The sequence below is a fragment of the Pseudopipra pipra genome, chromosome 13 (assembly GCF_036250125.1).
Source record: "Pseudopipra pipra isolate bDixPip1 chromosome 13, bDixPip1.hap1, whole genome shotgun sequence".
Lineage (NCBI taxonomy): Eukaryota > Metazoa > Chordata > Aves > Passeriformes > Pipridae > Pseudopipra > Pseudopipra pipra.
The window spans coordinates 1830924-1851960 of NC_087561.1; the positions used below are offsets into that span (position 1 = coordinate 1830924).

The 21037-nt window shown below is 44.5% G+C and overlaps 1 long non-coding RNA gene across 1 annotated transcript in view; it reads left to right on the forward strand.

Moving 5' to 3' along the window:
• The first annotated feature begins 19483 nt into the window (after window positions 1-19483).
• Window positions 19484-21037, forward strand: part of LOC135421279 (uncharacterized) — a 61564-nt gene continuing 60010 nt past the window's right edge. Inside the window, exons 1-2 of the long non-coding RNA XR_010433946.1 lie at window positions 19484-19507; window positions 20426-20525. This is a non-coding gene — a long non-coding RNA (uncharacterized LOC135421279). The remainder of the gene's footprint in view (window positions 19508-20425; window positions 20526-21037) is intronic.

Below are 21037 nucleotides of genomic sequence, written 5' to 3' on the forward strand. Positions count from 1 at the left end.
GGAGGGGAACAGGTGCCTTAAAATGTGCTGTTACTGAAAATTTAAATGGAAAGAAAAAGGTCATATCCATGTGAGGTTTTTTTTCCTTAAACTGATTTTTTTTTTTTAATCGACGTGAGTTTTTTCTTAAACTGACTCCCCCCCCAGCAGTAAAGCTCATCCTATAAGAGTTGTTGCTGATTTATGTTTGGAGGAGGTAAAAAGTGATTATGGCAGTTACTCAGCTAAAGAAGCCTTGTCAGTGCCTCGATGAGTGGAGAGAGGTGAGAAAGAGCTTTGCTCTTTATCATATTTACAGCAGGTGCTGGTGTATCCAAAATCTTTCTTGAAAAGAGCACTTTAAACCCTTCTGGATCAGCCCGAGAGCTCTCTGTGATAGATTTCTCACAACTGCTTGGCAGGTCTGGAGTCATTCAGGCTTTCCTCCTCTCTGTGGAGAGAGAAGGCGTGCTGGTTCGTCTGAGCAAACCGGAATGTTGCCAAGTGTGCCTCGCAGAAAGGCTCGGTTGAGTCCGGGGTTACACAGCACATCATCTCCTCGCTTGTCTCCTCATCCCGCGGGCCACAAAAAGGTCGCTGATGCACCAACCAAATGGAGAACTGAGAAAACCTAAACACGTGAGATGGTTCACTGTAAACCTAAACACGTGAGATGGTTCGCTGTAGCTGCAAGGGGAAAAGTAACTGCAGGGATAACAGTGCTGTGAAAATCTTCGATTAAAGGTGATTCTAAGCCCATTGGTTTTAAGTGACTCTTTTCAAAGAGCTTTTCAGTCCTGTAATTGTTGCTACACGGGCTGATTCCTGGCAGAACACTGCAGAAAGCACAGTTGCAGCAGGAAATAGCTCCTAAGAGAACTCAGGACTTTGCTGCTTTTCACCCTCAGGTGAATTTTCAACATTTCTGAGGTAAAACGACAACTCACACAAGGCGACAGCAAACGCACGAGGCTGCAATCATCACCGCACCACCCTGAGGGATGGCAGAGTGCCCCTGCAGTGCAGTCCATGGGATGGCATCCTGCATCTGCATTCAGATCTTAACAGGCCTTGCCTTCCCACATCACATTCCAGCCAGGAATGACCTCAAATCACAGCGGCTGTACTCTGGTGCCCAGGGTCCCAGCGGTCTTACAACATACCTGGGTAACGATAAGAGATCCCCAGCGATTAGAACTAGGGGGCTTTTGCATAGACTTCCAGGTGATAAAGCCAAAATATTAAAGCCTGAATGCTTAAAGGGAGGGTGGCTTCATGCACAGAAGACAACTTAGTTTAAGACTATACCTTTAGGTGAGCAGCTTCTGATAAACTGTATTTTATTAATCATATTTAATGGATTAGAAAATCTGTGGGTCTTTTTTGTTTGTTTTTCTGTTTTGGGTTTTTTTTCCCCACAAAATCCAGCAATTTAGCTTGTTTTCTCTTTCTACCGGTGTTATGTATCCTTCCCCCCCACACACCTTGAGAGCTGGACAACAGACTAAGGCATCCTTGAGCTGATTTATGTAATTTAAGAGTGAACCACAGGGCTGAATTGGAGCAGTTATTTGTTAGCTTCCAGACTCAGCACCCAGAATACCTTTTCTCTTTATTTCCGAGATGAGAATTTTCCTTCCCCAGCTTTCTGCATATCTGGTGGATGCCCAACATTTTCACACCAATCTTGTATTATCTTACTCCATGATCTCCAAGCATCTAAACCTTCTCTGGTAAATTCCTTTCTTCCTTGTGGGGAAAAAGAGAGTTGCTGTCCCAGCCCACTATGGCAGGGGTAAGAGTAATGAAATTAAAATACTGTGAGGGTTTTTTTGACATGTCAGAAAAGACACATCTGTGAGACTGGGACCTACATTTAGGTTGGAGAATACAACCAGTGGCTTGCTTATTAGAAACCAGCACTGATATCATCGAAGTGTAAAGTGTTAGAAAAGAGGTTAGGAAGGATGCTGTACGATAAATTAACACCATTTGACTTAGAAAAATAATTAAAACTGGGTTTGTATTGGTTTTTTTTCCCTCTAAGCAGTGGCACTTCTGCAGAAAGTGAATTTTAATTATTTTAATGTAAAAGATGAAGGCATTATTATGCTGTTTATTTCAGTTTAATTGATGAATAATTGCAATTAATGTAACAAATATTTAGTACATGTGGCGATTCTTTGTGATGCCAAGCAATAGATCAAATTTCTAACCCTCCCTGGTAGCCAACCAGCTCAGCCTCAGTGCAGCAAGGCCACATGCTGGACTATTCCTGCCTTTCCTGCCCCTCTGCCTGAGATTACCTGTTGCCTGAAGCTGAACTGCAGCCGAGCTGTGCTCTGAACTGCAGCCGAGCTGTGCTCTGAACTGCTGCCGAGCTGTGCTCTGAACTGCTGCGATTCATCATGGCTGGGCTTCGTGAACGAAGGTTTGGGAAGGCTCTATCCACATTTGCTACAGGCACGTTGGTGACTTATGAGGCCAATACGTGACAGACATATCCGATTGCAACAGGCACAGCAGAAAGACTCCTTAGATGGTGTATTCTGCAAGACACGGTTCTTTCTGCGTTGCCTTTTCTCCTCGAGGGTGATCCTGCGTGTGTTCTCAAAGGAGACAGCAGCGTTATAGATGGTGTGTCTCCAGGCCTCCCGATTGGAGGCCAGAGTAGACCAGTTATGGTGATCAATATGGCCAAGGCTGAGATGTTGTTTCAGGGAGTCCTTGTATCTTTTCTTAGGGGCTCCTCTCATGCGGCAGCCAGTGGCAAGTTCACCATAGAGCAAGATCTTAGGGAGGGGGTGGTTGGTCCTTCATCCTGGAGATGTGCCCTGCCCAGCGCAGCTGTGTTCTCAGCAGCATGGCTTCTATACTTGTGACTGCTGCTTGCTCTAGAACAGATGTGTTGGTCACATAGTCTGACCAGTGGATGTTTAGGGTTGCATGGAGGCAGCGTTGATGGAAGCGTTCTAGGAGACACAGGTGGTGGCGGTAGATGACCCATGATTTGGAACCATACAAGAGAGTAGACAGCACTATGGCTCTGATGCCCAGCACAGAATGCCAAACAGACCATAGGCTGGTGCGCTGTAAACTCAACTTCAATCTCAAATTCAAACCTAAAAGGGGCAGTATCCCAAGGAGGAGACTCCAAGTTAACAATCTCCAATCAGCCACAGTTAGAGACAGACTCCAGGCAAACCTTCAAACTAGGCTTGAAAACCATTCCACAGATTCTGCAGATTCCTCTCCTGAAACAATTTGGCACCATATTAAAAACAGCATCCTGCAATCCTCCGAAGAATCCTTAGGGTTCTCCCTCAAGAAGAACAAGGACTGGTTTGACGGAAAACAACCAAGAAATCCAAGACTTGTTGAGGAAGAAGAGAACCGCCCACCAAGCACACCTTGCACTGCCATCCTGTCACGCAAGAAAAACAGCCTTTCGTCTCGCATGCAGCAAGCTCCAACAGAAACTCCGTGACATCCAGAACAAATGGTGGATCGATCTAGCCGAAAAAACTCAATTATGCGCAGATACAGGTGATCACAAAGGTTTCTATGAGGCCCTGAAAAAGAGCATACGGGCCTACATACCAGGTACAAAGCCCTCTACTCAGCGCTGATGGTAAAACGCTTCTGACAGATAAAACCTCCATTCTGAATCGATGGTCTGAACACTTTCAGACTCTTTTCAGTACCAACCGTGTGGTCCAAGACTCAGCAATTCAGTCCATCACACAACAACCAGTAAAGTATGAATAGGATACTGCTCCCACTTTAGGAGAAACCCTCAAGGCCATACAGCAGGTGAAAATCGGCAAGGCTGCGATTCACAGCTTGACTTATTAGCATAACCCCCCATTAGTCCTGTTATTGTTCACAGCCCGGAATATTTACATAACATTTGAGTGAAGCGTCTCTGCGGCTTGCACTGCGGAATCCAGCGGGAATTGTGCAGCAGAGCCCTCAGGGATTTACAGCACCTTTTCCAGTCCCTGAAGGAACAGTACAGAATGTGACTTTTTAGAACTCGCAGCAGCAGAGCACGTGAACGTTAGTGCCACGTGCTGAAAAAAGAGTTGGGTGCAGATGTGATTTATTCAATATCTGACTTTGAACTGACCTGAAGAGTTCAGCCAATTCCTGCTGGTTCCTGCAAAGACATGAGAGCACAAATTCACTGGACACAAACCCTGGTGCTCTCGAACTCTAGGTCTGGTAGGGTGCTTTTCAAGGAACACTGTGGAGGCAGCTAGTTTTGTAATTCCCATTTTAAGGACTAGGAGACCTGGGCTGGAGGATTCCAAGGTACTTCTGAAGATTCCTGAAGGCCACCGATAAGGATCGGATCCTTATCTGCCCCATCCGTGTCCCCAGGGCAGCCTCCGGGCAGTCCCAGCAGAGCTCTCCTGGCTTGTGGCCCCTGTGCTCGGTGGCTCGTAGGGGCCGCGGCCGCCGAGGAAGGTGCTAAACTCTCACCCTGATATGCAGAAGTGCAAATGGGGCTTAGTCGAGATCTGCACCGAAATGTTCGGGCTCAGAAGGATTTACAGGCGGGATCTGAATGAATGGAGGCCAGGCGCCGTTGATGGCTGTTTAAGTGCAGGGATTGACAAGGGGACCCATAGCTGCAGGCACAGGACCAGCTCACCACTCCCAGCTCTCCACCCAGCCCCATTGCCCAGGCAGTTCAGGCTGAGCTGCTGGGCTCAGCAGAGCGGCTTTTCAGAGGGAAAAGGAGAGATCCCAGCCTGCCTTCAAAATCGTCACCCTTGGGCTCAGTGTCTGCCTCGCTTGTGGCTGTGCCCCCTGTGCTGGGGTAGCCACTTCCCAGCCGGTGCCCTGAGGGTTGCTCTGGCAAGCAGCCGAGTTCCAGGGACTACTAACAAGCAAGCAGATAATTAATGTTTTTCTAGCAACATTGCCTGCCATGCAGAAGTGTGCTTGGGAAAACTCTGAGGTATTGAGAATGATTCCACATTTATAAGCCGCCCTAGTTGAACAATTGCAGCAGGAGTCCAGACTTCCCCCAAAATCCCACAGGCTGGAGACCAGACCATCCACGGCGCTCTCCTGCTGCGGAGGCGCATGGGACACCATCAACCCCGGGCGAGGTGTCAAACCTGTGACCTCAAGTGTGACAAAGCCATTACTGAGCCCTAAAGCGATCTTCGGACGGGTTTGGTGCTGTTATGGTTATCAGAGATGATCAGCAGAAGAGAGGTGGTGCTGGGAGGGTGGTGGTGGGACCCCGAGCTGCGAAGTCCCAATGGAAGGTGCTGCCCAGGGAGGAGGTTCAGGCCCATCCCGGTCTGGCTGCTGGGAGGGGACTGCATTCCTCTGCTCCCTTCCACCCAGGGGTGGAGCACCGGCTGTTTGCTTTCATCTGTGCCGATGATAAGCGGACAATATCCAGGCAACCCTGAAACAACTTTCCCTTGGCCTTTTTCTTCTGGAAAAGAGGCATTCATATTCATCCTCTGCCCAGGATGAGTAAAGATATGACTGGGTACGTAGAAAACGGAGATGCTGAGGGCTGTGTTATGGCTGATCAAGGTTAATTAACTTTGCCCTGAGGTGCATCAGACTCTTATGATAGTCTAGACTTCTGCAAAGTGCTGCTCTGCCATGGTTCCCCACACTGACCTCATCTGCAATTCCTTGGAGCAGGGACAGCATCTTAACATAGTGATGCCTCCTGTTGTACTATAGTCTGAAAAAGAAATTGCACAGAGGCACAAGGAAAACAAAACCAAACACCTCAAACATGATCTGACTGCCAAAAGTGCTCAGGTCGTTAGATTAATACAAACAGTAAGAAGTATGAAGGTGTGAGGTTTCTAAAACTGATGGGGGAAAGGATTTGAGGATTGTCTAGAAGCCAAGGCTCCTAGTTCTGATTATGGCACAGCATTTCACCAGTTAGGTGAGCAAAGGACTCAGTGTCTGGAAATAATATTAAAAGCAGAAAAGAGCTGCTTTTTTTTTTTTTTTTTTTTTTAAGATTAACTGAAAATTTTAACCTGGAAAAACGTGGGGTCGATTTTTTTGCTCGGTGTGGTTGTCCTGACTGAGATCCAGTAGCATGTTTAGGATGTTTCCCGGGAGGGTAATTACAAGTCCTTTTATCTGTTTCTAGAGAACCGGTCATCATATCCGATGCAAGTAACATTTGGCTTCCCTCTCCTGCTCCCCCAATTTATGCCTTAATTTCTTGGTCTTTCTTTGGCATTCTGTAGCAATGCTGCCCTCTGTAAAGTGTTCATGCGCTGAAAACACTGTGCAGGTGACAGGCACTGCTTGAGCAGAGCTATAAGTCGTTGAGCTCAATCAAGAGGTGAGGATTTAGCCCATCACCTTTAGCAGGTATTTTCTCTCTGTGTGGGTCACATCACTCCGTCTTATCAGGGCTTTTCGCTCCCGATTAGATTTTAAAATTAACCCTTCGTTAAGGTGACAGGAGGTGATAGAGACACATTTCTCTGTAATGAATATAGATTAGGGGTATATTCTGCACTCCCATCATTCTGCGTGCTGGCCTGGAGAACCTTCTCCAGAGGGCTGGAAAGTAACTTCTTTGAGAGGTTAGATTTTCCAAGGACATGTAATCATGCTTAAAATCTCTCCTCTCCCTGTCATGCAAACACAAACATATAACTTTGGAGAGAAACAACTGGGATTGCTGGAAGAGGAGCATTTGGGAAAGATGGAACCACCCCACAGAGTATACACTGCAGTATTTGTAACACCTCATTTTTCATGGTGACTTTGGGCACAGTTTTTGCATAACTCTGCCAGGGACAAAGATTTTCCTCTGGGTTGAGATGCACATACCGAATTGGCATTTTTGCAAATGAAAGGCACTTAGTTGTTCCTTTTTTTTTTTTTTTTTCCTCCCACAGGTGACAGTAAAATTGAAAGAAGTCTGATTTATTTTTTTTTTTTTAGGTCTTGTGCAGAGATGTGTGTAAATTGACCCAATATACGCCATGGCTACTTAGCTTGGAGATCATTGCACACGTTGGGCGTTATGAGCCCAAGCATGAAGGAATGATCTCTGCCTGCCAAACACCCTCAAGCTGGCATTTTGTTAATTATATATGCTATTTTATAGGCTTAAGGTTCATACCATGGCAGTGCTCAGCAGTAGTGCCTGGAGACCTTGGGGTAACATTTCATACTAAGTCAGAGCTGCAGCCAAAGGTGCTGCCTTCTGTTATGCACCAGGGCTAAAGTTCTCGTGGACACCTGGATCAAGGAGCTGATGCTTCTATAAAGTAATATTTTTCTTCCAGAACGATTTTTTTTTTTTCAGCTGGATTGACTCTTGCAAGTTACCAGTGCAAGAGGAGAGTGGTTGTGAGCAAGGAATGTGGCATGAACTGTTTTGGTGCAGCACGGGTTTAAAGCAATGAAAGCCTGTCTGTAGGTGTGGCTGGGGAAGCTGTGATCCTTTCTGCTTCAAGGGCACCTTAATAATCATAACTGTGTTACGGGGATTTGGTTAAAAATATATCAATGTGTGTGTCTGGCCAGTTTTTCCAGATAAGCAGAGGAGAATCTTTTATTCAGCAGTTTATTGTCTGTGCCTTTTTCTGTTGCTTTGGAATGTGGATACACTTAACAGTAAAGGAAGATATAAACATAAGGCTTTTCAGTATTGGGGTTAAGCATAGTCCTTAACATCATTATTTTACTTCATCAGGATGCTAAAGCATTATTTTTTAGCAGACTGCTCTGTTTTCAAAGTCTCGTAGGGTTTAAATATCTTTTAAAGAAATAACTTCTATTTACTTGTTTTCTCAAGTTTTTCCTTTTCCCATGGTAAAATAAGCTTTCTCTTTCCCTCAAATAAAAGGTTTCCTCTCCCCCTGTCAAAAAACATTGAAAAATAAAGACTTGTATTAATTGCTGCTCTATTCAAAACAGCAAAGTTTTAAATCGCTCACCAAAACCAACATTATTATATGTTGGCAATATAGGACTCTGCTCTTGCTGTTTTCATTCAACTGGCTGCACTTTCGTGCAAAAGTCTGTGCTGATTCCCCCACAGAGTCACAAGAAAATAGGATGATGGGCAGCTCTGAATTACTGGGTGAGCTGAACATTTTGTTTCTTCATCCTTCTTCTAAAGATCCTCCTCCTTTAGAGGAGGCTGTTTGCTTTCTGGAAGGCTTGGGAGGTTCTGTGTCAGAGACAACTTCCTCTCATTTCTCAGAAATAATGAATTATATTAGCTGCATGAGTTCTTAACAGTTCCATTTTTCACAGAATCATGGAATGGTTTGGGTTAGAAGAGGCATTAAAGACCATCTAGTTCCAACACCTCCCACTAGACCAGGTTGCTCAGAGCCCTGTCCAACCTGGCCCTTTGCAGCTTTAAAATGTCTGGCTGATCTGTCCCTCTGACCATGCCAACACGTCCCGTGGAAAAAGGTTGGGTGCAGATGTGATTTATTCCATACCTGCCTTTGAACTGATCTGCACAGAGCAGTGCAGCCAATTCCTGCTGGTTGCTGGATGTTTTCACTGAGCTGTTTGATTTTTTTTTTTTTTTTTTGCAAACTACTTTCTTTAAAAAAAGTCTAAGGAATTTATGTTAGAACCCTTCAGCTGCTGCCAACCCACCAGAGTTGCTTCAGCACCTCCCCAGACAAGCACATTGACAAAGAACATTTCCCTCAGTGTGTGATGTCCATGGCCCATTTGAGCTCCTTATATCTAGATTTGCTCTGAATGATCAGAAAAGAGCAGAAAGGGGATGCCTGGATGTAATTTTCCTGCTGTGATTAACTCAGTTTGCTTTCTGATAATTTCAAAATCATAAAGCAGATTTGCTTCAGCATTCTTTGAAGACTTTTTTTATTTTATTTTTTTTTTTGTGCAAACCACATCATGGGAAATGTCAGCCTGCAGAGGTTAAATAAGTCACCAAAAGCTAGTTGTAAGAATAAAGGTAAGTAATTTCAGACCTCACAGTATTATTAGAAGGTACTTTAACATAACCTTTGGCTGCAATGACACAAAATTTATTTGAAAGGCAGTTAAATCTTGAAGAGTTCTTCCCAGAGTGACAGTGCTTTCTGGATGAAATGGGGAAGTTGTGAAGTTCCTTTAGCAAAGACAAACTGATTTGTCACTCTGTTTCGTGGGTTTTCTCACTGTAGTGATAATATTCTAACCAGGAACTTTTTCTGAAGCACACTAGATTGCATCAAAGGGTGTCTTGAGGCAGCAGCCCCGAGTAGGCCAGTTATTCATGGCAGGTTTAGGGTTAACGGTAGCCAGGTTCTGAAATTTGTGTGTTGCTGTTCATTTTAGAACTATAATCTATATAATTACAGATAAATTTATTATTGGTTGGGGGAAAACCAACTGGAAATGAGACATCATCGAGCACATGTTAAGCTCTAGTAATTTATTTTATGAAATGAGAGAATTGTGAGGTTGCATTATCAGCTTCATGGGTTCCATATTGTGTCATTTATTGATTAGGTGCCATTGCTAATTTGTCATTTTTTTCATAATTTTGTCCTAAAGCGTTACCGTTAGCCAGATTTGTCAACTGGACTCATATGACCAGACATGCTGTCAGTTCAGACATTTAGAAACACAGTTGATGCACAGAATAAAGGTGTAATAATTGTTAGAATACACATTACATTTTTCCACGGGGGAGAAAAGAAGTCTTCCTGAAACGTATCTGAGCCATTTTGGAAACCTGCTTTTTAAATGACAATCACGTATTCCCAATACCTTATAAATGATACAACTCAAAATCTATTTCAGGGCCAAGGATCTTTTCTAAGTACTTGAACCCCTCCTTTGTGTTGTGTGGGAAATAGTCAGGGTACGTGCAGAGGTGAGAACTGGATGAAAGTTGCTGTTTATGTTTCTGTCTCCAAGGTTTGTCTGGTGATACTGTTATGATTCCTAGAGCAACAGAAGTTATCCAAGAACAATCATGCTTTTATTCTCCTATGAGGAGAGGCTGAGGGAGCTGGGGCTGTTCAGCCTGGAGAAGAGGAGGCTCAGGGGAGACCTCATCACTCTCTACAACTCCCTGACAGGTGGAGGTTGGGCTCTTCTCCCAGGCAGCTATCAGCAAGACAAGAGGGCTGGGTCTTCAGCTGTGCCAGGGGAGGTTTAGGTTAGACACTAGAAAGAATTTCTTTCCAGAGAGGGTGCTCAGCCATTGGAATGGGCTGCCCAGGGAAGTGGTGGATTCTCTGTCCCTGGAGGTTTTTAAGATGAGACTGGATGTGGCATCAGTGCCATGGTCTAGTAACCAAGTGGTAGTGGATCAAGGGTTGGACTTGATGATCTTGGAGGTCCTTTCCAACCCAGCTGATTCAGAGCATTTATCAGCCTGCATTGATTTCAAGGTCTCTGTGGCAGCCAGGATGGACTCTGACCCGCAGGAAAATCCTGCTGTTCTCTGGCAGAGATAGTCAGCACGCTACCAAAATATTCTGGAGAGCAAATAGCTCCCACTGAGGGCTGTGGAGAAAGCTGCTGACTCTTGGAGACCATCTGTGTAAAAACTTTGCTTAGTGAGGTTTTGACAGCAGAAAAATCTGCAGAGAAGGCACCGCTTAAACCATGTGGAGGCTCGACTGCAGAAGGAAGCTGACAAAGGAGATTCACTGCTCCAAAGTGGATTCAAACCAGGAGTGTTTGCACTGTCACCCCGGAAGTAGTGCTGAAATAGTTATTGGGCATTTACTTCCTAGACATTCCAGAACAACACCTCCATGGCCATTTATTAACCAGTGGCAAGAAAAAATGTGATTCCTGAGGCTGGATTCTGAATCCGGCTCCGGGCTGAGCTGTGACAGGAATCTCACACTCCTTGCCCAGGATGTTCTGCTGGAGCCTGTGATCCCCTCTGCTCTGCCCAGGGCAGTGTGCTAAGTCTGCCCAAGCTTCTTGCAGCCTAATGCCCCGGGTGGATTGATGCCTGGTAGCATCACCTACTGCTGTTGTTCCTCCCCTCCCTGATAGCTCATTGTTAACTTGCATAACTCCAGCTTCTAAGGAAGGCTAGGAAGCTGACACAGTGAATAGATCATTACCTGTAATAATCAGCAATTTAGAAATTTGCCTCTATGGAAAGTGTTTGGCAGTCTTATTTGTTGGGGGGAAAAAAAAGACAAAGTGATAATTTCTGTAATTGGAAATCTCCCTCTTTTCATCCAGGGTAAGGGCACTTTCACGCTGAAATCACTGTAATTTAGTTCTCGTAGCATCTTTCTAATTTGTTATGGGTTTAATTGCTGTTTAGATGAAACATTGCAGAACAGAAAAATCAAGCTCAGATTTTTTTCCCTTTATCTTTCTTCTTAGATTAGCCATGGTAAAATGCAAATAGAAAATACAGAATGAATAGGAAACTTTGAAGTAAACACGTTGAGGTGATGTGGGACTTAATGAAAGGCAGCAAACAGTCAACAGTAATAAATGATTATGTAAGGACTATTAAATCCTAATTTAGTATTCATGCAGCCCCACTCGAAGAAATAATTTTTTGGTATCTAATTGGACAGTGTTCTGTGACTGTGAGGCAAAAATGATGATCCAAACTCATAGCTGTTCTGATAAATGGAGATATCATTAGCAATATGAAGTAGGTGATCATGACTTCTCTCTTTTTCATAAATTACACTAAATAACCATAATGCTGCAATTTAGCGGTCCAAAGTTCATCCTATTCAGCAGGCCATCCATAGTCAACAGTTTAAAGAAAGGGGACCTGCTGAGAAAATGGTGGTCTAATCAGATGCCATAAAATCTGGCTGATCAGACGAGCCCCATTTTCCTTTTTTGTAAGGAGATCCTAATGAAGCAGTGCACCGAGGGGATTCACAACTTTTGTTCCTCCCTTTGATTATTCGGGTTGGCTGCACCAGGGCCCAAACTAAGCGAGCAGAGCCTAATCCTGGGGGCTGTTTGCAGACACGCTGGGTTTTACAGGAGACTTATTAAACCCCGCTTTGCCAGCCACCAAACTGTGTGCGACCCACCCTCGGCCCAAATGATCAAAACACTGGAAGATGCAGCAAATCAAACCCAGTCATCCAACTGGAATCTACTGTTATTGTCTACTCCCTGCCTTTGCTGGCTAATTTACCAAGCACAGCAAAAATGAAAAGTACTTCACACTGCGGGCTTCATGAATACCTAAAGTGCTGCAAAGGAGATGGATGCTGGATGCATGTTCAGCCAAGGGGTAAACCTGCAAATTTGGGGCTACTCTCAGTCATAACTTAATATTCTAGTGTCATTAAAAGACTAGTAGTACAGCCATTTCTGTCCAGCTGCGGGCATGGCAGTTTTGATTTGCCTACTTAAAAACTCTTTATTTAGAAAAATATCTGGTACTTTTGCTTTTACTCGCACTTAAATGGGACAGTGTCTGTATCCCTTCGGTTTCCTCTTCCCCGTAGCCACTGTCTTATAATTCTTGTTATCTTCACCTCTCCCTCCTTGTGCTACCCACAGCTGGGCACTGCCCCCTCAGAGAAAATGTGGAGATTGATGACAGCAGCCCGATGGAAAGCCCAGGGCAGTCAATACTGCTGAAGTCTGAGCCTGCTAGGCCTGCTTTTTAAGGCTGAGAGCTTTACAGATGGGAACCAAAGCATCCAGCCCCCACTTAATACCACAGTGAATCAGCAAATTGAAAAATTGTTGAAGAAAACCTCCCAAAACTATGAACAATTTTGTTCCTGCTCCTCTTTTCAGAGCTTTGCTGCAAGGAGCAGCGAGAGTTTAACAGAATTCTTTGTCAGAAGTGACAAACACAAGCAAGCACTTGTTTTGTTCTGCAAAAGGTGAGAACAGTGCACGACCTAATGAGCCAAAAATGCTCCTGGGACGCATCACCTGTACTGAGGGGTTTGCTCTGATTACAGATGCAGCCGGTTCCCTTTGCAGCCCTAGACAAGAAGGGAAATCTGCTCTCGTGCTGCAGGAATCCGAACTCCAGTGCTGTGCTAAACAAAAGGATCGCCTGCTGCCTGCCATGCTGTCTGCTGCTCCAAATAAATCCTCAGCCATGAGAATTGTCTAATGAAAGCTGAAGCAACTGTGCCAGTTGTGACCATTTTTCATGTTCCTATTATGGCTGCAAGTGTCTTGATTTGGTTTTTCCCATCAAGAAAATTTCCTTCTGTGGGGGACTATCAAATATCTCTGTATTTATTGCTGCCTCCTGACACCTTTAAGTACTTCTGCACATATGCACACTAATTCACACTGAGCTCATTTCAGAACTGAGCTCGCTGTGTTGGACATTGTACATCCTTTGCATTAATCCTTGAGGTTTTTTTCATTTCCTTCAGCATTTCTTTTCATTTCAAACTTTTGGGGAGCAGCTTCTGTTAGTGCCTTCACCCTGCAACACGTCTTGCTTTGATTTTCTGCACCGATTATCAGGAAGCCAAAATTCTCGATGTAAACCAGTGTTCTAATGACTTTCATCAGACTCCTTTCCAGATCCTCCCCTGTAAGCAGTTGATGCCCCACCTTCTCTCACCCTCTGTAAGCTCAGTTTGTCCCGGTGCTCTGCCATTGTCTTTCAGACAGGTCTTGGGTGTGCAATGCCCTCCCCATGCCAAGCTGGAGAACCATCCCCATGGTTCCCTGTCCTGAGCCAATGGCTCTAAACTTGCTGGAAGAAAACGGTCTGAGAGGGAAACTCCAGGAATGGCTGATGTTTGCCTTCCTCGTTGATGGCTTGGTTTTCCATCCACCCAGCCTCCCTGGCTCTGTAGGGATGTGTTGGTGCTTTAGGGAGCCCTCCCCACCCATCTCTCTGGTTTCCCTGGGGTTCAGTGAGTCTCTCTCTGTTCAGCTGTGCTGGCACGAGCTGCTCCCAGGCTTTTATAGCTTTCCAGAGGTTCCCACTGCTCTGATTCACCAGCGAGGCTTTAGGTTGAGCAAACCTGGCACTGCTGGAACCGTCCAAGTGAACCTGGCTTGTTCTGACTGGAGCAAACGTGAGTGGTGCTGTGAGGGCTCAGGGGGTGATGACCTTTGGCAGATGGTGCTGCAGAGATGCTCGGGGGCAGACAGAGGAGCAGGAACCTTTTCCATATCCTTGCCTGCAGAGCGATTTTGTATCACATTGTCAGCTATGTGGATGTGATTATACCAGAACAAGAATGATTTTCAAAATTTAATTTTTCTTTTAAATTTCCCAGTTTAGTTTGCCACTGCTACATAAGGGACTGTGTCTGCACTGCAGAAATCAGTATGAATTAAATGGCCAAATTCTACATTTAAAACTCTCTGTAACAGAAACCACAGATTGCCAGCCTCTTGGGGCAGAAGCTATTTTTTCCTTTTCATACTGATTAGATCTGTAAACTTTCTGGCTGTAGATACTGTTGGCTAGTCAACTCTCTACCTGTGTAGAATCAGACTATCTTCAACAAAAAATATTCTTAAAAAGCATTTAAGAACTAGGCTGTATGTATATGTCAAAAAGAGAAACTCTTACTTCTCTAATTCTCAGTAGTGTGATTTTTTGGGGGGACAGGAGGGGAGGAAAGTGAAAGGGAAATGGTCAACAACTGTATTTTGAGGGCAAGAGAGAGGTCTGATCTGTACTATTTGTTTTTTTGAACTCTAACACACCAGGGATTTGTCATCTCACACAGAATTTGGTTGAAAAGTGCTCAACAATGTACTCTGTGTGTGTCTGATTTCCAAAGCCCTGAGATTGGTGGCCTGTTAATCCCAGTAACACCACCCCTACACCAGGGCTAAGTGTTTTGGAAGAAATCACATCCTTTGCAACCCTTTCTCATTTCAAAAATCATGGAATGGTCTATTCACAAGCAACTGAGTTGCTGCTCTTTCTCCTCCCTGTTATACTCACAGAAAGGTAATGCTCAGAGGGAATTTTAATCCAATTCTCTGCAACAGTTGTGATCATCTGAAATGGCTTCAAACAACAGGACATTATAGATTGTTTTGTAATTATCAGGATCTCCAGGGTACAGGGATTTGTTCAACCACTTGATTTCTTTTAGCCAAATGCAGCTGTTTAATGATATTAAAATATTCCTAAATTTTATCGAGTCACATTGCCCATGCTGTGATGGAAAAGCTTGTATCATCCTCTGTTTGCTCAACACGGCTCCTCTTGAATAAATAAAATATCCTAACAGTTTCCAGCCTCAAACGAATGGTTGATTAATGACTTTCAGTCTCTGGTTACACCACAGAGTGCTGGATTGCCCGATTTCCCTCCCACCCCTGTTTTATGCGTGTTCAGCCCTTTCTATCTATAATTTGAGCCAACCAAAGGCAGAGCTGTGAGAGGTGGCTCAGGGGTTCCCCAGCCCCGGCTGATCACCTGGAGGCTGAAGATAACGCGGCCGGGAGGCTGTCACAGCGTTGTCAGTGCTAAACATTCCCCAGGCTTCCAGTTTCCCTTCTGTCAGACCAAAAGTGCTTTAAACTAAGCAGCTGAACTGACCTGTAACTGCCTGCAGCGCGTGGGAACCTAACGAGTGGCTGTCAGAGTCAAAAACATCGTGAATTTTAATCTTTTTTTTTTTTTTAATTGTCTTTTTAGGTCAGGTGCTGCTGTGCTCCTTGAGCATCCAGATATCCAGGAAAGTTTGTCAGCCTGCTTTAAAGACCCCTGCTGGAGATTCTGCTGTGGACAAGTTGGAAAGAACAGCTCATGCATTAAGAGTATGCTTTCGAGGTAAAATATTTACCCTCCTTCATATTCGGGTTTTTCCTTTTTTTTCTTTCTTTTTTTCCCCCCTTCTTTAAAAAACACAACGCCACAAAACAGACACACACATGCTGTAGGTTTAGACCGATGTTTTGCTTGAAACAACACTTTACTGATGTTTGGGATTCCCCAATTTCCAAGAAGAAAAGCTGATTATCTTCGGAGGCAGTCTTATACGGAGCAGCAGACCCCCACCAGCCTTCCGCTCCAGACTGGATCAATGCAGAGAAGTGCTCTTTGATGGACTTTCAGGCCCTGTGATCTCCCAGCCCTGGGGGTTTAAAGGATGAGCATATCAATCCGGGACCACTGAACTGCATTTCCATTGCATGAGGGCTCCTCCTCCCGGCTTTGTCCGGACAAACTCGGCTCCTCCTACTTTTGTCACTGTTCTTTCATGCTTTGTTTAGCAAACACAAAAAAAGCTTTGTTTGTTGCTGGGTCTTTTTTGAGCTTTGCATAAAACAGTTTAAAGTGCCGTAATGCTGTGTACCTGTGATCACCTTCAGGGTCAAAATCAGTTTACAACAGATTAACCTATTTATCTTCCACCCCCACAGCCCCATCTTATAATTTGCACAAATACAGATTGTTGTTCCGATGAGCACAGTCTTCCTACTTTATTCTGAACTCTGACTTTGCAGGAATCACTAACTCCGTGGATTTCCCTGGGAACAGTCTTCTAGAAGACAGCACATGTGTGCCTGCCTTTCTTTCCTGCTGTTGTCCTGCTGTGTTTCAGCATGCTGAGCAAGAAGAAAACTGGTCACATGTAATTTGTAGGAGTTTTGGTAACACTGGTGCAATTATTTTGCTTGCCCTAATAGTTAGCATTAAAAATGTGTGTGCTTAGGTTTAATTTTTTTTTTCAGCTGTGAAGCTTATTACAGCTACAATGTTATAGATTCTATTTCTGGCATCATTTCCCTCTAAAACAAACCAAAAACCCCCATCCTCTCTGATATTTTCCTATCTGCCCATTGCTTTGGAGTTGATCAGACCTAAGTCTTGAAGTGAGAAATGCTCATCCAGTATTGCACCTCTTTAATAGTGAAGATCAATGAAATAACTCACCCAGTAGTAGAACAGATTCTTCATTACCTGTATTCTTTACAACCACTGCCCATGAAAAAGGTCCCAGTTTGTGAGAGAAAAAGACTGTGGTTATTCCCATTAAGCTGGAAACAGCAGGACAGGCAATGTAGGTCACACCCTGCCCCCAAATAAGTGTGTGCACACACGTATAAACCTGTGAAATGAATGACTCCCCCAAACTGCCACGGAAATGTAGCCCTGAAGGAAAGGAATTGTCTGATTCTGTCTTGCAATATCACACCCAAAGTCACCGGAGATGCTTGCAAAAGTCGTGGGAGGTGAAAGGGTGGACTAATCCATCACCTTGGGAGACTCTGGTATTCGTGCAGGTGGTGACTTCCTACAGGGCTCCTTTCTGAAGTATTCATAGGTTTCCCATAGGTGAGCCTTCAAGATCTTAATGAGATGGAGCAGATCATAGCTGGAGTCCTCATGTGCTGAACTCAGCAGTTCCCCCCAAAACAAATTTGCCTCCTGTGCTCCAGGAACCCCCTGTGTACTTCGTTTGCTACGAAGGGCAGAAGGACTACAGTTCTGTGCTGCTTTTTTGGTATTTTTGGCCTATGTTTTGCTGTAGGACACTGATCCTGAAGCACTGTAGCATCCCAGTAACAAGGAGTGCTGTGAAGAACTGGCCTTGGAAACTTTTGCCAAGAGCTGTCTCTCCTGAACACGCCAGTCAGAAGCTGGGGTGGGTGCCACATTCCTTCTCAGCCAAGCCCCAGGCTACAGCCAGGCATGGAAAGAGCTCTTGAAATCCTGATGGATGGGCTGATCCTAATGGACTCACTGTAGCACTTGACTATTATTGATCCCTGTGCATGTTTGCCTGTCCTATTTCCCAGAGCTGTGCGAGCGGAAAGGAAACATCCTGAAGTGGGTCAGCCCTCATTTCTTAGCCTGAGCAAGGGAAGCCCTTCTGAGCTCAGACAGCTCTCTGATGCTCAGAGTTCCTGCCCCAAGCATTTTAAGAGGGTGCAAGTACAGTTTAAACTCTCGTCCCCGATGTAAGAGGAGGTCTTGATCCTTATACCCTTCTGTGCTTATGGCTCTGCGGTGCTGTCATTTACTGACCCTCTGGGGGCTGCCTTTGGTACAAAACTAATGCACCAAAAGCAGTTTCCTGAACTGAACTGTTCTCTGAACATGAGCATTATAATAAGCACAGATGATGTGACAGAGAATAGGAGCAGAGATGTTGGGATACAGCCCCAGCAGGTCTGTAGATTGGCTCAGCCATCTTCTGTGGCTGTCTTCTGCACAATCACACTTCTGTGAAGTGTGAAAGGAGTGGGAGATCTGGTGAAACAAGTAAAGCCAAAGAGCCAGCAGCTCACTAACTAGATGAATTTGCTGCCTTCCTCTGTGTCACCCACTTGCAACAGGATTTCTTGGCTGACCTTACGTTAAACCTAATTTGGCAGGGCTGAGGTTGTATTTAGTCAAGACATCCCTCTGCTGCAGACTTTAGAGAGGTAAATGTTTAGAAGTGAGGTTGGGGAAGTGTGGGACTGGGATGGGACCGTGTGCAGCCCTGTGCTCCCTTTGAACTCCTTGCTGCTACAGATGCCTACGACCATGACAGCAAATTTCCCCTTTCCATCTGCCAGAAGAGGTGCCCGTTCAATGGGGCCTGGCTCTGACCAGGGTGACCTATGCATTCCTGACCTCCCGACCATTCAGCGAGGCCACACATCCTGAAAACTTCAGCACAAAAGACAGCGATCAGCTCCCTTCGCTTAGCAACGATCATCACCGCCAGCACATCAGCCCGATGTTCTGCGCCAGGGCTGACTCGGGAATGCAAAGTGCAGTTCAAGGTCTCTGCCTCAGCTCTCCAAGTCCTTTGCAGCACTGGCTGGATCGTTCCCCCGGGGCAAAGATGCAGTGATAAAATGTGAGGTGATAGGAAAAGCTCTGTGGGGCTTTCAGGGCTGTGGAAGGAAGACAGGTGGGGCTTCTGCCATGTGTAAATGGCTTTTCCTGAGCTTTTCTTCTTGGGCTCTCTCTTTTGCTCATATACATACAGGCATAATGAGAAAGAAATTAAAATTTGCCCCAGATATCCCTCATATCAAAGACAAAGTGGTAACTGGTGGTGTTAATTCAGTTTATAGGTGTTTCTAAAGCATTTGAAGGCAACTGAAATACAGCAATAAAAGCACCTAAGGAGATCTCAAGAGAAGCCCAAGTTTAAAGTTCTGAATCTGGTAGCCTCTGAATCCGTGGGTGATGCTACATCCATAAATCAAAATGCTCCAACCATCTCCTTTGTTAGGAAATCATCCTCTAAAGCAACATTCAAACCTGTAGACTGTGTCAAAGCAATGAATTCAATCCCCAAGAATTTGCTTTCAGAATCCCTGTTGTACCTCCTGTCTTGCTAGCAAGTCTCTAACAGTCTCAGAAACAACCAGGTAAGAAAAGACTCTTGCTTTTATTATAGTATAATTTGGCAAGACTTGGTGCCCAGCATTACTTGCTTGAATCTTGTTGGATGGAATGGAAGAGGATCTTTCCTAATGATCTAAAATTACTGAGGAGTATCAGGTAACTAACAGAGAATTGCACTGGTTATTTCTAGTTTATAGTGGAGGGCTGCAATAATTAAGATATCACATTTCATTCACAGATACTATGTTTGAAGTCCTCTTGAAATCAAGGAAGAATGTGGTACAGGATAAAATTCTTCTCTCTTTCTTTAAGAAATCAGAAGTAGCTCCTTTTATGAGTCACTTCAAACTCATGGCCAGTTGCTAAGATGAGATTCTGTCTGGCTGTGCATCAATAGATGGAAAACATGGTGTATCTCTGCAGCCTCAGAGGGAATCAACTTACCTTTCATAATTCCAGAATATTTCACAGTATGGGCAGTGTCTGATGTGGAACAGTCACCAAAGGTTTGGAGAATTCTCTGGCACTTCTTTACACTTTAATTTCTTCCTTAATATTATGTTTCAGAATGACCACCTTATGTCACAATAAAATCAAAAATGAAACAAAGTTGTGCAGACATGGATCAAAGAACTGCACTTCTAAATAAGTAAATATTTATTTCCAATAAAATATTTGAAAGCCATGTTATCACCTTGCTATGGTGCTGTGATATTTTGGCAACTGTGAAGTGCTGCTCCCTTCTATTTGTGATAACTTAGATTTAAATAACTATCAAGATCTTCCTCAAACACCTGGCACTGGTGATTTTTAGGACTCCAGAAGCACAGTTCATGTGTGCATTGTGAGCTGAGACCTACATGAGCAGGTCTGGCATTTTGATTATTTTTGGAAATTTTCCTGAACAGGAAAGCCAGATTTAATTTTTAACATCGATTCAATTAGTCTTGTTATTTTATGTCTTAGCTCGTAGTAGTGTTCTCGCACTTTCATTTTGATACAAGTAAAGGCTTTATTCCTGAAGAAGTGTGTATCACACCGTAGATGACCCCTGATATTCAGTGTATTTCCTGCCTGGTATCTCCCAACAGAACATTTATGTCTTGTGTATGCCCAGACTGTGATTTGCTTACAAAATTAGGACTGTGTATTAAGGATTGTAATTAATTAGGCTTTTTTTTCCTACCCCTTTTGCAGTGAGGGTGCCTGAAGAGCTGTGTTCCTTATTTGAGTCCCAATGCACATGAATTCTCCCCCTTTTACCTCTTCTGTGTGTCCTGGAAACCAGCAGTGTGGGGTAAGTTCTTACAGTGGGAACCTTTTACTTTGTACTGAGAGCTTTGGGTTTTGTCCAGAAAAACCCCAAAGCCTGTGGCCAGCTAGCCAAGGACAGCTTCCATGGGAAGCTGTTGGGAATACAGCAAGGAGTAGAATTTTGGGGACAGAGTGAATTTTCCCAAAGGGAGAGGAAGCACCAGCCACCATTATCATCATTTTTATTGCTGCTGAAAACACTGAAAAAGGGGAATCTGTAATGACAAGCTTCTAATGCATCTCAGCACACACCGTTTTTACAACACTGATAGGCTGATAATGTGCCGATATTCAGGTGGCGCCAGCAGAACAAGGGCGAGGAGGGGTTTTCTGCATGGAAAGGGCACTGTCCTGGTAATCCATCAAAGGGAAGACTGGGCCGTGCCTTGCCAGAGCCAGGCTTTGTGCAGGTGGAATCCCCTTTTGCAGGGGGACAGGGTGTGTGGGCGGTTAGAGCAGGATCTGCAAGGTTTACGTGCATTTACTCCTTTCTGT